The sequence below is a fragment of the Physella acuta genome, unplaced genomic scaffold, assembly GCF_028476545.2.
Source record: "Physella acuta isolate Inbredline_101_S28 unplaced genomic scaffold, ASM2847654v3 ptg000256l, whole genome shotgun sequence".
Classification (NCBI taxonomy): Eukaryota; Metazoa; Mollusca; class Gastropoda; family Physidae; genus Physella; species Physella acuta.
Genome location: NW_026731775.1, coordinates 230,317 through 243,837, shown reverse-complemented (window position 1 = coordinate 243,837; position 13,521 = coordinate 230,317).

The window sequence follows — 13,521 nt, the reverse complement described above, 5'->3', positions numbered from 1 at the left end:
TGAACAACTGTACCTGGAACTTAACGGACCGTTTGATCACGTGATAAGAGAGTCCGTTGATCGTCTGGACTTGCTTAAATCTTCCCGCCAAAAGTAGCAGGCGGGATTCCGGTCTTGATTTATCGTCCAATGAACTCATTTTGACATAGAAAATTCGCACAGAAAGGAATTAAGAAGTCACACAAAAAAGTTATTTATATAGAAATCTCTATGAAGTTAGGCTAGTTTGGAAAGAATCAACTAAACAAGCTTAGAACTAGACACGATGTTTTGATACATTTGGAATGGTTTTTTTTTCAAAACTTCAAATCAACTTCAATATAATATTAGAAATTCCAAATCAATTTTAATATAATATTGGGAAAACAAAATTCTAAATCAGCTTAAATGTAACAGTGGAAGATAGGAAAATAAAAACAAACTAACTTAATGTTAGAAGCACGCGAAATTTTAAATCCACTTTAAGATAATATCAGAAGCACAGTAACTTCAAAATAAAATTTAATACAATATTAGAAGCACATGCAAATTAAAATACACTTTTAAAGATAATGTTAGAAGCATAAGAAGCTCCAAATCAACTCTAAGATAATATTTGACGCACATGAAATTTCAATTCACTTCAAGAAAAAAAAAAATTCTGTATCAATTTTAAGATAAGAGGATTGTGAGCACATATATAAACACATCTCGGAAGAATGTGGGTTATATACATTTGTCCACCGCTACACATCAAGGAAGAATGTAGGCTAGCTACTCTCGAACCCAGGCTAAATATAAACTTTACAGTTTTGCCCGGGGCAGCCATCGCGACTCTCTGCTGTATCTGAATCACAATCAACAGATGAATGTGTGAATGGCATATTTTGAATTGTATTTTTAGCCCCCGTGTTTCCTTTTTTAGAGTACTTTCGTTTCCCACGATTGGAGACAGTGTGAGTGGGTCAGCCGATTGGGCAGCGTTGTGGTGAGTGGTCTAAAAATAGACAGGTTCCAACGTGGAAATATAAGCTCCATGTTTCACGTGATGTCCACGTGATCTGCCAAATAAAATCTAACGCGATCTTAAGCTGATCAAAGGATCAACAAAACAAATGTAAAAATCAACTTTGAAATCATGTAATTGTATGATATTGCTGTTTTAAAATCATACTTTTGCAATAATAAAAAGAATACATAATGAGATATATAGTCTTATATAACAAAACTGCATGTGGAAATGGATAGAAAGTGTATGGTGACTTTAAACTGATAAAAGAATAAATTTTAAAAAAGTAAAAGCGATTCAATAAATATATAATTTCGAAAAATAAAATGCTGCGGTAAATTTTTTTTTAAAGAAAATAATGTTGCAGTAAAACTTATAGACCAAATTACCTACCCCCACTTTCTCTTGCTAGACACTATATGTAGACGTTGTAATTCCTAAAAACTGAATCATCAGGCGGTGTAGTACAATAACAGTACATCAACAAAAGGTCAACAATCCCCACCCTCCCCCCAGCACATATACACACAAGGGAATAATACCATATCAGGTAGTCCTGCCCTCACAAGATAACAACCACGGCCCATAGCGGCCCCGGGCTAGGCCATAAACTTGTCAGAGGTAACTCCATACAGCACATCTCTTTATAGCACATCTTGTTATAGCACATCTTGTTATAGCACATCTTGTTATAGCACATCTTGTTATAGCACATCTAGTTATAACACATCTTGTTATAGCACGTTTGTTATAGCACGTTTGTTATAGCACAGCTTGTTATAGCACTTCTTGTTACAACATATCTTGTTATAGCACATCTTGTTATAGCACATCTTGTTATAGCATATCTCTTTATAGCACATCTTGTTATAGCACATCTTGTTATAGCACAGCTTGTTATAGCACTTCTTGTTATAGCACATCTTGTTATAGCACATCTTGTTATAGCATATCTCTTTATAGCACATCTCCTTATAGCACATCTTGTTATAGCATATCTCTTTATAGCACATCTTGTTATAGCACAGTTTGTTATAACACATCTTGTTATAGCTCATCTTGTTATAGCACATTTTGTTATATCACGTTTGTTATAGCACATTTTGTTACAGCATTTCTTTATAGCACATCTTTTTAAAGCACATTTAGTTACACGCACATCTCTTTATAGCACATCTTGTTATAGCACATTTTGTTACAGCACATCTTGTTACAAATACATCTCGTTATAGCAAATTTCGTTATAGCACATCGTGTTATATCACATCTTGTTATAGAACACCTTATAGCACATCTCCTTATAGCACATCTTATAGCACATCTCCTTATAGAACACCTTCTTATAGCACATCTTGTTACACTACATGAGTTAGGTAACAGCAATGTTTTGGGGCTGTCACAGGATTTTAGCTTTGCGATGGCTCCTGTCAACGTTTCATAATTGTAGCTCAATGATGTAGACGATATTATATACGAAGACCTACAGGGTACATTAAGCAATACTATATATATATATATATATATATATATATATATATATATATATATATATATATATATATATATATATATATATATATGACCATTCTAGTTCTTGTACAATTCAACATTCACACATGCCTGAAATTATACCTCCAAAATATATGACAGACATATAATTATATCTCATGAAAGTAATAAAATCTTGTAAGTAAATGCCTGAAATGTAAAGTAGACCTCGAGTTATCGCTGTTGTTTTTACGACAGCGTTATATTTATATCGCTGGTATGTAATAGAGATCCCTAGCAATATCTGACGTTATGCGAATAGATTTTAATATGGTCGGGGATAAATGTGGTCTCAACAAATAATACCGCCTTGTCTTACCAGACACACCATGTCTCACCACCCACACCCTGCCTCACTACACACCACCCTGTCTCACCACACACCACCCTGTCTTATCACCCTGTCTCACCCCACACCACCATGTCTCCCCCCACACCACCCTGTCTCACCACACACCACCCTGTCTCATCACACACCACCATGTCTCACCCACACCACCATGTATCACCACACACCATCATGTATCACCACACACAACCCTGTCTCACCACACATCATCCTGTCTCACCCCACACCACCCTGTCTCACCACACACCACCCTGTCTCACCACACACCACCCTGTCTCACCACACACCACCCTGTCTCACCACACACCACCCTGTCTCACCACCCACCACCCTGTCTCACCACCCACCACCTTGTCTCACCACCCTGTCTCACCACCCACCACCTTGTCTCACCACCATGTCTCACCACCCACCACCATGTCTTACCACCCTGTCTCACCACCCACCACCCTGTCTCACCACCCACCACCTTGTCTTCCACCTTGTCTCACCACCCACCAACCTGTCTCACCACCCACCAACCTGTCTCACCACCCACCACCTAGTCTCACCACCCACCAACCTGTCTCACCACCCACCACCCTGTCTCACCACCCACCACCCTGTCTCACCACCCACAACCCACCACCCTGTCTCACCACACACCACTCAGGTCACACCACCCTTAACCATTTCACCACACACCACCCTTCATCACCACACACCACCCTGTCTCACCACCCTGTCTCACCACCCACCACCCTGTCTTACCACCCACCACCTTGTCTCACCACCATGTCTCACCACCCACCATACTGTCTCACCACCCACTACCCTGTCTCACCACCCACCACCCTGTCTTACCACCCACCACCTTGTCTCACCACCATGTCTCACCACCCACCATACTGTCTCACCCCACACCACCATGTCTCACCACCTACCAACCTGCCTCACCACCTACCACTTTGTCTCACCACCCACCACCCTGTCTCACCACCCACCACCCTGTCTCACCACCCACCACCCCGTCTCACCACACACCACCATGTCTCACCATCTCACCACCCACCACCCTGTCTCACCACCCACCACCCTGTCTCACCACCCACCACCTTGTCTCACCACCCACCACCCTGTCTCACCACTCATAAATCAGCCACAGCTCTCAAGTTCCGCCAAAGCTGCAGCAGCAGACTCTAAACCCCGCTCTAAGACAGGATGTGGGCAGGGCACAACGTAACCCTAACCCAGACCCTAACCATAATTCACCTATAACGAGTCTGTGATACCGTGGTCTACAGGCGGCTACGGTTTCCCCTGTGAGGTGGGGGGGGGGGGGAGGGGGGGGGAATAATACCCGAGGAGGGGGTGGCAGCGGGTGGAATGTTAGAAGGAAAGTCATCCTAAAATGGAACATACCCCCGGTTTGATAAACAAAATTTTAAGAGAATTTTTTTCCGAGGCAAAAATATTTAATATTATCATAAACAGCGTGCAAGGTCTCTTTCAGCACCTAGGCTGTGGCCGGGGGGTGCTCCAATCTTAACATCCCACATCTGATGGGGTGGGGGAGGGAAGGGGGGTGTGCAGGTTAGGGTAATGTTTGAGTACAGGTTGGTGGGAAGGTAAGGGGGCTGGTGGGTTGTAAGGTGAGGTTGGTTGGTGGGATTGTTGGAAGTTGAGGTGTGGTTGGTGAGCTGGATGGATGGTGTGTGGGTGGATGGTAGTTGGGTGGATGGTGATTGGGTAGATGGTAGTTGGGTGGATGGTAGTTGGGTGGATGGTAGTTGGGTGGATGGTTGTTAGTTTGATGTATGGTAGTTGGGTTATGGTAGTTGGATGGAAGGTAGTTGGGTGGATGGTAGTTGGGTGGATGGTAGTTGGGTGGATGGTAGTTGGGTGGATGGTAGTTGGGTGGATGATAGTTGGGTGGATGGGGCTTTGTGTGGATGGTAGTTAGTTGGGTGGATTGTAGTTGGGTTATGGTAGTTGGGTTTTGGTGGTTGAGTGGATGGTAGTTGGGTGGATGGTAGTTGGGTGGATGGTAGTTGGGTGGATGGTAGTTGGGTGGATGGTAGTTGGGTGGATGGTAATTAGGGTGGATGGTAGTTGGGTGGATGGTAATTAGGGTGGATGGTAATTAGGGTGGATGGTAATTAGGGTGGATGGTAATTAGGGTGGATGGTAATTAGGGTGGATGGTAGTTGGATTGATAGTAGTTACACAGATGATTGCTGACTGGATGGAAAACACGTGGTGTGAATTTAAGTACACAAGCCCTCACGATAATACACACAATGCACAAGTTAAAACTGTACAAGTTTATATCATAAAGTTGCATAAGATAAAAATAAAAAACTTTGCAAGAGCTAAAGTCATCAAATTCTACCAAGTCTAATCATGCTCGCGATGGAACCATTATGGCTGACCTACAACTCATTTTGTCTGTATCCCAGATAACCCCCTCAACCCCCAAACCCACTAATAAATTACCGACCCCCCCCCCCCCACCCCCACCTCAGCACACCTCTAATGGTGAAAATGAACGTAACGTATCGCTGGCGAGGGGGCCAGTGGCAGGTGTCAACAATGTAAACACAATATATAAGGCAATGTGCGGCCCGGGGAGGGGCCAGTCATGGCAAGATGGCCGACTGGCATGGTGGAACTGACGGACTTGAAACATCCGGGCTTTTGGTGCGGGATTTGTTAGCTTTGGCAAGTCCAGCAGAAAATTATCGTTTTTATTCGGTAATTTAGAAAACATGCATTTGGTGGTTGTGGTGGTTATGTGGTTGTGGTGGTTATGTGGTTGTTATAGTTACGTGATTGATGTGGTCAAATGGTTGTGGTCGTTAGGTTGATGTTGTAGTAATGTGGTTGTGGTGTTAACGTAGCTGTGGCGGTTAAATGGTTGCGGTGGTTAAATGTTGGCGGTGGTTAAATGGTTGCGGTGGTTAATTGGTTACGGTGGTTAAATGGTTATGATGGTCAAGCGTCTAATTCCCTTCTCACAAGTCTCAGATTCGCGTACTATTCATACAGGGATGTCTAATGTATATCCTACTTGTAAAAATCCGTTACACTTAGATCTAAATATCACTTTGATCTATATGTTGTTACCATAGAAATACAAAGACCCTGTTCGACCTAATAACGGCATGTTCCTAAGTATGATTGCCCAATTGGTACTGAACCGATTTATTGCCATGCTTCATTCCAAAAAAAAAATAAAAAAAAAAAAAAATCCCAGCCTGCAAAATAATAATTGCCGTATAATATTGTCTGAACAGAAATACTTGATTCGAAGGGGCATAACTACCGTAAATCAAACAAACACAACACAAAAATCAGAAAGATTATCAACCTCAAGGCAACAACCACAGAACCCAATCTGTTATGTGGCTACTGATTCATTTTTTTTAAAACGTTTACGGTAATTACAAATGGCCGTTGCATAGCAACACACCAACACAAAGAACCGAAAACCCCGGCAAAGGATTTTTACGACATTTCAAATTACAGACGACGAAACAGTGTCAGACGTATAAACGTCCACGTCCCACATGTGCTAAAATAAACGTCTGCGCTAAACGTCCGACTCGGTGGTTTTTTAAAGGCTGCTCGATTTATTTACATAACTTAGGGAAAACAATTAAAAGTGCAAAGCTTTATAATTTATGGGGTGTTTGCAAGTATGAAAACTACCCTCTGCTCCGTCACAAACACGCCCCCTCCTCCTCCACCATCCGCTAACAGCGACACCCACACTGCCTTTGCCGAAAGAGTACAGAAATGAAAGCTGTAAGCATAATTGTAAATGTGCGATTCCAGCAGTAATGGAAACAAACGGTAGGCAAAGATTCTGTCAGGGCATATATCGCGGGCGTCAAGTTTAATAGTTCAAGACAGCAAAGAGGTGCAAGGAGATATAGGTAGAAACGTCGTGGTCTTAGGCACGTCTTAGGCATGTTTGGTGGTCTTAGGCATGTTTGGTGGTCTTAGGCATGTTTGGTGGTCTTAGGCATGTTTGGTGGTCTTAGGCATGTTTGTTGGTCTTAGGCATGTTTGTTGGTCTTAGGCATGTTTGGTGGTCTTAGGCATGTTTGTTGGTCTTAGGCATGTTTGGTGGTCTTAGGCATGTTTGTTGGTCTTAGGCATGTTTGTTGGTCTTAGGCATGTTTGTTGGTCTTAGGCATGTTTGTTGGTCTTAGGCATGTTTGGTGGTCTTAGGCATGTTTGTTGGTCTTAGGCATGTTTGTTGGTCTTAGGCATGTTTGGTGGTCTTAGGCATGTTTGTTGGTCTTAGGCATGTTTGTTGGTCTTAGGCATGTTTGGTGGTCTTAGGCCTGTTTGGTGGTCTTAGGCATGTTTGTTGGTCTTAGGCATGTTTGTTGGTCTTAGGCATGTTTGGTGGTCTTAGGCATGTTTGGTGGTCTTAGGCATGTTTGGTGGTCTTAGGCAGAGGCGTTTGATGGGGGGGGTGCAAATCGAAAGTTCGAGGGGGGGGGTGCAAATCGAAAATTGAAAATGTGTCCCTGGGAAGAGTCGCTACGCCTCTGAGTGGGTGACACCATTAAGTGCCGCACCGGGTGACACCCGACCTCGCTACGCCACTGCTCTTAGGCATGTTAGATGGTTCTAGGCCTTTCTTAGCTTTTAGCCCTATTTTATGGCCTAAGGCATGTCGGGTGCATGTGTGATGGTCTTAGGTCTTTCTGGAGATCTTAGATCCTATCTTTAGGTGATGGTCTTACGCTTTGTCTTTTACAACTAGGTCCTACTTATGCCCTACAAACATCGTATTGTCCTCTTTAACATGTCCAACATACAGATGTCTTATCCACAACGTTTCAGGGGTCATACACAAGTCCTACACCTGTTGAAAAAGCCATATTTTATGAACAGATATAAACACACACGCAAACTTTCACCCGAAAAAAAATTTAATGTCTTAGCACTGAGTACAAGCCGTGTTACAACGACATTAATTAACCTAATAGGATCATCTATTCTTGCGGCAAAAAATGTCCTTAATCTTCGCTGTATGGAACAAACCAACATGTTTATCTGTACTAGAAATTGCCGGCGCCTCGATTCAGTGTTGTTGTTGCAGGAGAATGCCAGACTTAACGAGATTCGCCGCGGCTGATTAGGTCGTGGTGCTCTGTACGGGGTTTTCTTGTTTAAATATGTCGTCCGGGGCGATCACCCCCTCGCACCCCGTCTTGTTACGCCAGTATATATATATATATATATATATATATATATATATATATATATATATATATATATATGGACTCTGTTATATACAAAGAGGTATTATTTTTTTAAACAAATTTCACATTACATTTTTTATAAAAAATCGAACTTACTTGAAATATTAATAAAGCGAATTTAGTATTAGAAAACAATTGTAAGCTTCCAATTTTATAAATAGTTGGGATCGCTTTGTAAAAGAATGCGGATTTCATTAAGCAATATTAATGCTTAGGATTCAGCTTATAATAAACTGTACTTATGCAAGCACAAGTATACATTCGCTATGGTAAAGCGGATGCGCATTTATTTTTATTATCTTGACGTGTCAACTACATTTAAAACAATTCCCAAAGCTGCACCCCTTTTCAGAATGCACACTTTACATACAATGTTGGAGATGATAGACAAAGTAACTTATTCGTAGATTTTCGTATCATTGTGGTCCGGGGTTGATTAATTTAGACCAATTAATTTCAGCCACTGAGAGCAATTAGGGTATATCTACCGCCAAAATAAACTTCAAAGCGAATTCATCAACGCCACCCTAATTAATAACTTGGGTTTGCCTACGAATGGGGCTAATCTCTTCTCTCTGTTTCCCCCCCCCCCCCCCACACACACACACAACACGGGCTTATCGGTAATACAAGACGCCAGATAGTCTGTGCGTGTTTGTTGGGGGGTGGGGGAGAGTGTGGGGTGAGTGTGTGTGGGGAGATTGTGTGTGGGGAAATTGTGTGTGGAGCGATTGTGTCGACTGGGGAGAACAGATTGATAACACGGGACAAACACTAATTCTATTCACTCACCCACCCACCCACTCACTCACTCACACACTCACTGTGTGCTTCAACATTACGTGTAAGCCCGCATGCACGGAGAAGTAGTCCCCCCCCCACCCTACCCCACCCCACACACACAATCTTTATCCCTCCAGGCCCTCCCATTAATTACCCCATTTCGACTAGTTTTACGTGGTTTCATTGTATTGCCACAAAAGCACCAGTCAAGTCTCCTAACACAACCTACAAAAATCCTACAGACTCAAAATCCTGCACTCGCTGCTAACGTTAAAAATCGGTCCTAACAATGCTCATTTAGTCATTTAGTTTTAAAAATTTAAGATGAAAAAATATTTTCGTTACCTAAAATATTTATAGACTTTTTATAAATATAAAAAGAGGAGTCATGTTTTTAAACTAGATCCACAAACACCAGCAGTCACCTTTTCCATCAAAACCAACATTCAAAGAATCATATTCTTATCAAAACACAAAAAATCATATTCTTATCAAGACACCAGCAATCATATTCAATATTCTTATCAAAACACCAGCAATCATATTCAATATTCTTATCAAAACATCAACATTCATATTCTTATCAAAACACTCATATTATTATCAAAACACCAGCAATCATATTCTTATCAAAACACCAACATTCATATTCTTATCAAAACACTCATATTATTATCAAAACACCAGCAATCATATTCTTATCAAAACACCAGCAATCATATTCTTATCAAAACACCAACAATCATATTCTTATCAAAACACCAACATTCATATTCTTATCAAAAAATCAACATTCATATTCTTATCAAAAAATCAACATTCATATTCTTATCAAAACACCAACATTCATATTCTTATCAAAACACCAACATTCATATTCTTATCAAAACACCAGCAATCATGTTCTTATCAAAACACCAGCAATCATATTCAATATTCTTATCAAAACACCAACATTCATATTCTTATCAAAAAATCAACATTCATATTCTTATCAAGATACCAGCAATCATATTCTTATCAAAACACCAACATTCATATCCTCATCAAAACACCAGCAATCATATTCTTATCAAAACACAAGTCCTTTTGTTATCTGAACAAGATATGAGTAGAATATCAGAATATAGGAATCAACTTGTACCCCAAACTTAACTGTGTGGGGTGAGGTCAATATACGCACTCAGCATTACGCTGGAGCTCATTCAGCCTTATCCAGTACCCTGCAAGCGCCCTAATGCACCCCTGGTCGTCAGGCAATGTTAACCTTATATAACTGCATTAGCTATTTTCTTTCTACACTACTGCGGGAGATGTAGTTATAGTCGTAAGGCTGGTCCTCCAACAGGAGGGGACATGCGAAGGACTTGAGGGGTCAAGTGAAGGACATAAAAAGGGGTCATGCGGGGGGACTTAAGCAGGGGTCTAGCGGGGGACATAAAGAGGGGTCAAGGGGGGACTTAAAGAGGGGTCATAAGAGGGGGGGGGGGAGAGTTAGAGTCACGTGGTTCCGATGACACCTTCAGCTTCAAACCTCCACGGCGCGCGCGCCAGAAATGTCAAATGACCAATCATCAGAGAGGCCGAGCAGTGACCGGTCTGGCCCGGCATGCCCTTGATCTTCTAGAACCAGGAGAAACATGCGGAACCGGAAGCCGGCCCAGTAGGCTTGGCCCCCAGCCGGCGATAATTATTCACCATGGAATGAAAAGGGAAGCTTCGCATAGCGCGGTGATTGTTTCAATTTGGGAATTCCCGAAGGTTAAAAATGGACGTCGAAGAAATGCCGGTCACACAAAACGTCATTTGTATGCAAGAAAACTTTTGACCTGCTCCGTTCCTTTCACGTATTTATCATGTTAAAAGCTCGTTTTGTTTGCTGTTTTTTTTTTTTAGAATGATGACGGCAACAATTCATCAACTTTAAAAAAAAATATGATATACTTTATTTAGAAAGTAATGAATGCGGACACGTAGATAATATTTAATTTGTACAAGTCACAGTCTAATGAAATTAATGTAAAAATATGCATGACTTTTTAAAAGTGTTTTGAATAAACGTGTTTGTAAAAATAAACACGAAGGCGTTGGGGTGAAATAAAATATAACACAACAGCAGGTGTTTCAGATTTGAGATTTTTTTTTTAATGAAAATTTTCCTAAAAAAAAATTAAATATAATTTATGGACCAGATGTAACTTGTTTAGTTTTTTTAGAATATAATTATGATGTTTATTTATAAAAGCTTAACACACAACAACGTTAATGTTTTTACAACAATTTATGTTTGGTTGTATAGTACGCTGTTAATTCCAACGAAGACCTAATGTCGAAACATAGTTCAAGTGGAAACTGCTGAGGCAGCAGAATAAATTGTACACGTGTCCAAATAATTTTGGCGTTTTTACACAGCACGTAAGGTGATTTTAAAACACACGGCGCAACGAAATTAATTGCTTTAATTAATTACAGTGATTTATCCATTACAATTTTTTTATTTTAAAAATATTGTTTTAATTATTTTTTTCTGAGTGAAACATTTTTTTTTAATTTAAAAAATAGTTTTAAAACGCATCTTTTTTTCCTGAATAAATAATTAGCTTTCGCAAACAATAATTGATCTGATCAATATTTTCTTCCCAAAAAATCTTGACAAATAATTAATACTAGGATCATTACTAACACGAGCCGTCAAACAATTCATGGCGGCCTTACGAATTGTCAACAATAAACAGAGTTAGGGCTTATATAAACTATATGTATTTTCAATTTAATACTTTGCTAAAAATAAGTCTAGATGATTTACATTGTTTTCGAATAGATTATCTGGGTCTTAAAAGAATGTGTAGTTTATCAGTTTTTCATAAAGGTATATTTTCGGAAACTACGGAAAGAACCAAACAAAAAGCAGTATAAGAAAAATATGTTCAAAATGTTGAGTAGACAATACACCCCAGTAAATCAACCAAAAGAATAGACCAATTAGAAAGACGAGACAATTGTATTTTTTAAATGATGCTTTTTGTTTTTTGTTATATGTTCCTAAAACAAAAACAAAATTTACTATCGAAATTAATTGGTGTTTTATTGAAAGTGAAATATTTTTTCTACTAATCATATCTATACAGAATACAGTCTGTAGAAAAAACAACTTCTATGTTGGGTTTGTTAGTTTGCATTTCTTAGGTAACTTTTAACTAGTATCAAGTAGTCTATACATTACAAAGAAAGATAACTGTAATTAACCAAATATTGAAATTAAGTTTAATTTACTATAGGCCCTATTCATATATATATATATATATATATATATATATATATATATATATATATATATATATATATATATATATATATATATATATATATATAATTTATATATGCATACATACATACAATAAAGTAAGATTAGGTTTACTATTATTTAAGCAACTTGTAAATAAATACATTACTGTAATCAAACGGACAATTAAAACTACGACACTTAAGTAGTTGACTAGCAGCGACAATAGCCAAGTAACATACTAGATCTAGATCTAGATCTGTGGTAGACTAGCAGGAAGAAAAAAAAATGTTCACACACCCTCCGAACAGATCGGTGTAGATGAGGCACTTTTAAAAATAAAAACCGGGAAATACTTGTAGTACTAAGCTGTTGAGACCAGACTAGCTAAAGTGGTCTGAAGTGCACACAAAATTAACCACTTTTTGGATGAAAGAGTTAATTCCCTTGGAGTAAAAAAAAAACAACAAAAAACATTTAAACTACGATTCGCTAAAAAAAAAAAAACTTGCCCTTCTCAAAAGCTTCTCTTTGCCGCGCGCACGCAAAACGACTGATTCAATTAAAGAAGGGATTTTCTGCCTGAAATGTACTTTTTATTTTTTTAAATTCGTGAAATAAAATAAATGAAAACCATACCTGTAATTATTCCTGTTTTTGTCGCCGAGAGAGAAAAAGTAAGACATGTTTTTGTACATCCCCTAATACAAATGTTTGTGTGTTCCCCGAGCATTTGGTGTGGTGTGCCCTAGCAGGAGAGCGCGAGAGAGGAGGCCTCTTCTTCTTGCTCAGCGAATGGCCCGCTCTGCAGAATCGTAATTGAAACAAACGGGGGAATTACAAGAGTCTAGCCTGTAAGGGGGGGGGGGGTGGGGGGAGGGGGGGCGGGGGATGAGAGGGAACAGGGGCGAAAATACACCTATTTAAGAATAAACAGGGGGGAGGGGAGGGGTTAGTGGCTAAGCTGAGGATAAAACAAATTAGACTGGTCCTTAAGGGGGCGGGGGTGAGGAGGGGGTGGGGTAGGGATAGACTTGACAATTAGGGGAGGGGGTGTGTTTTTACGGGGGGGGGGGGGAGATGGGGCTAGGTAATGCTCTTGCTCCCCTGACGGCATACCTGGAATATTTTATAAGCAGGAGGTCAAACGGGGCTAGATAGGTGGCGGTCCAGGTGTAGTATGGCGGTCCAGGTATAATATGGACATTAAGGTATAGTATTGCGGTCCAGGTATAGTATGGTGGTCCAGGTATAGTATGGCGGTCCAGGTATAATGTGGTCGTTAATGTATAGTATGGCGGTCCATGTA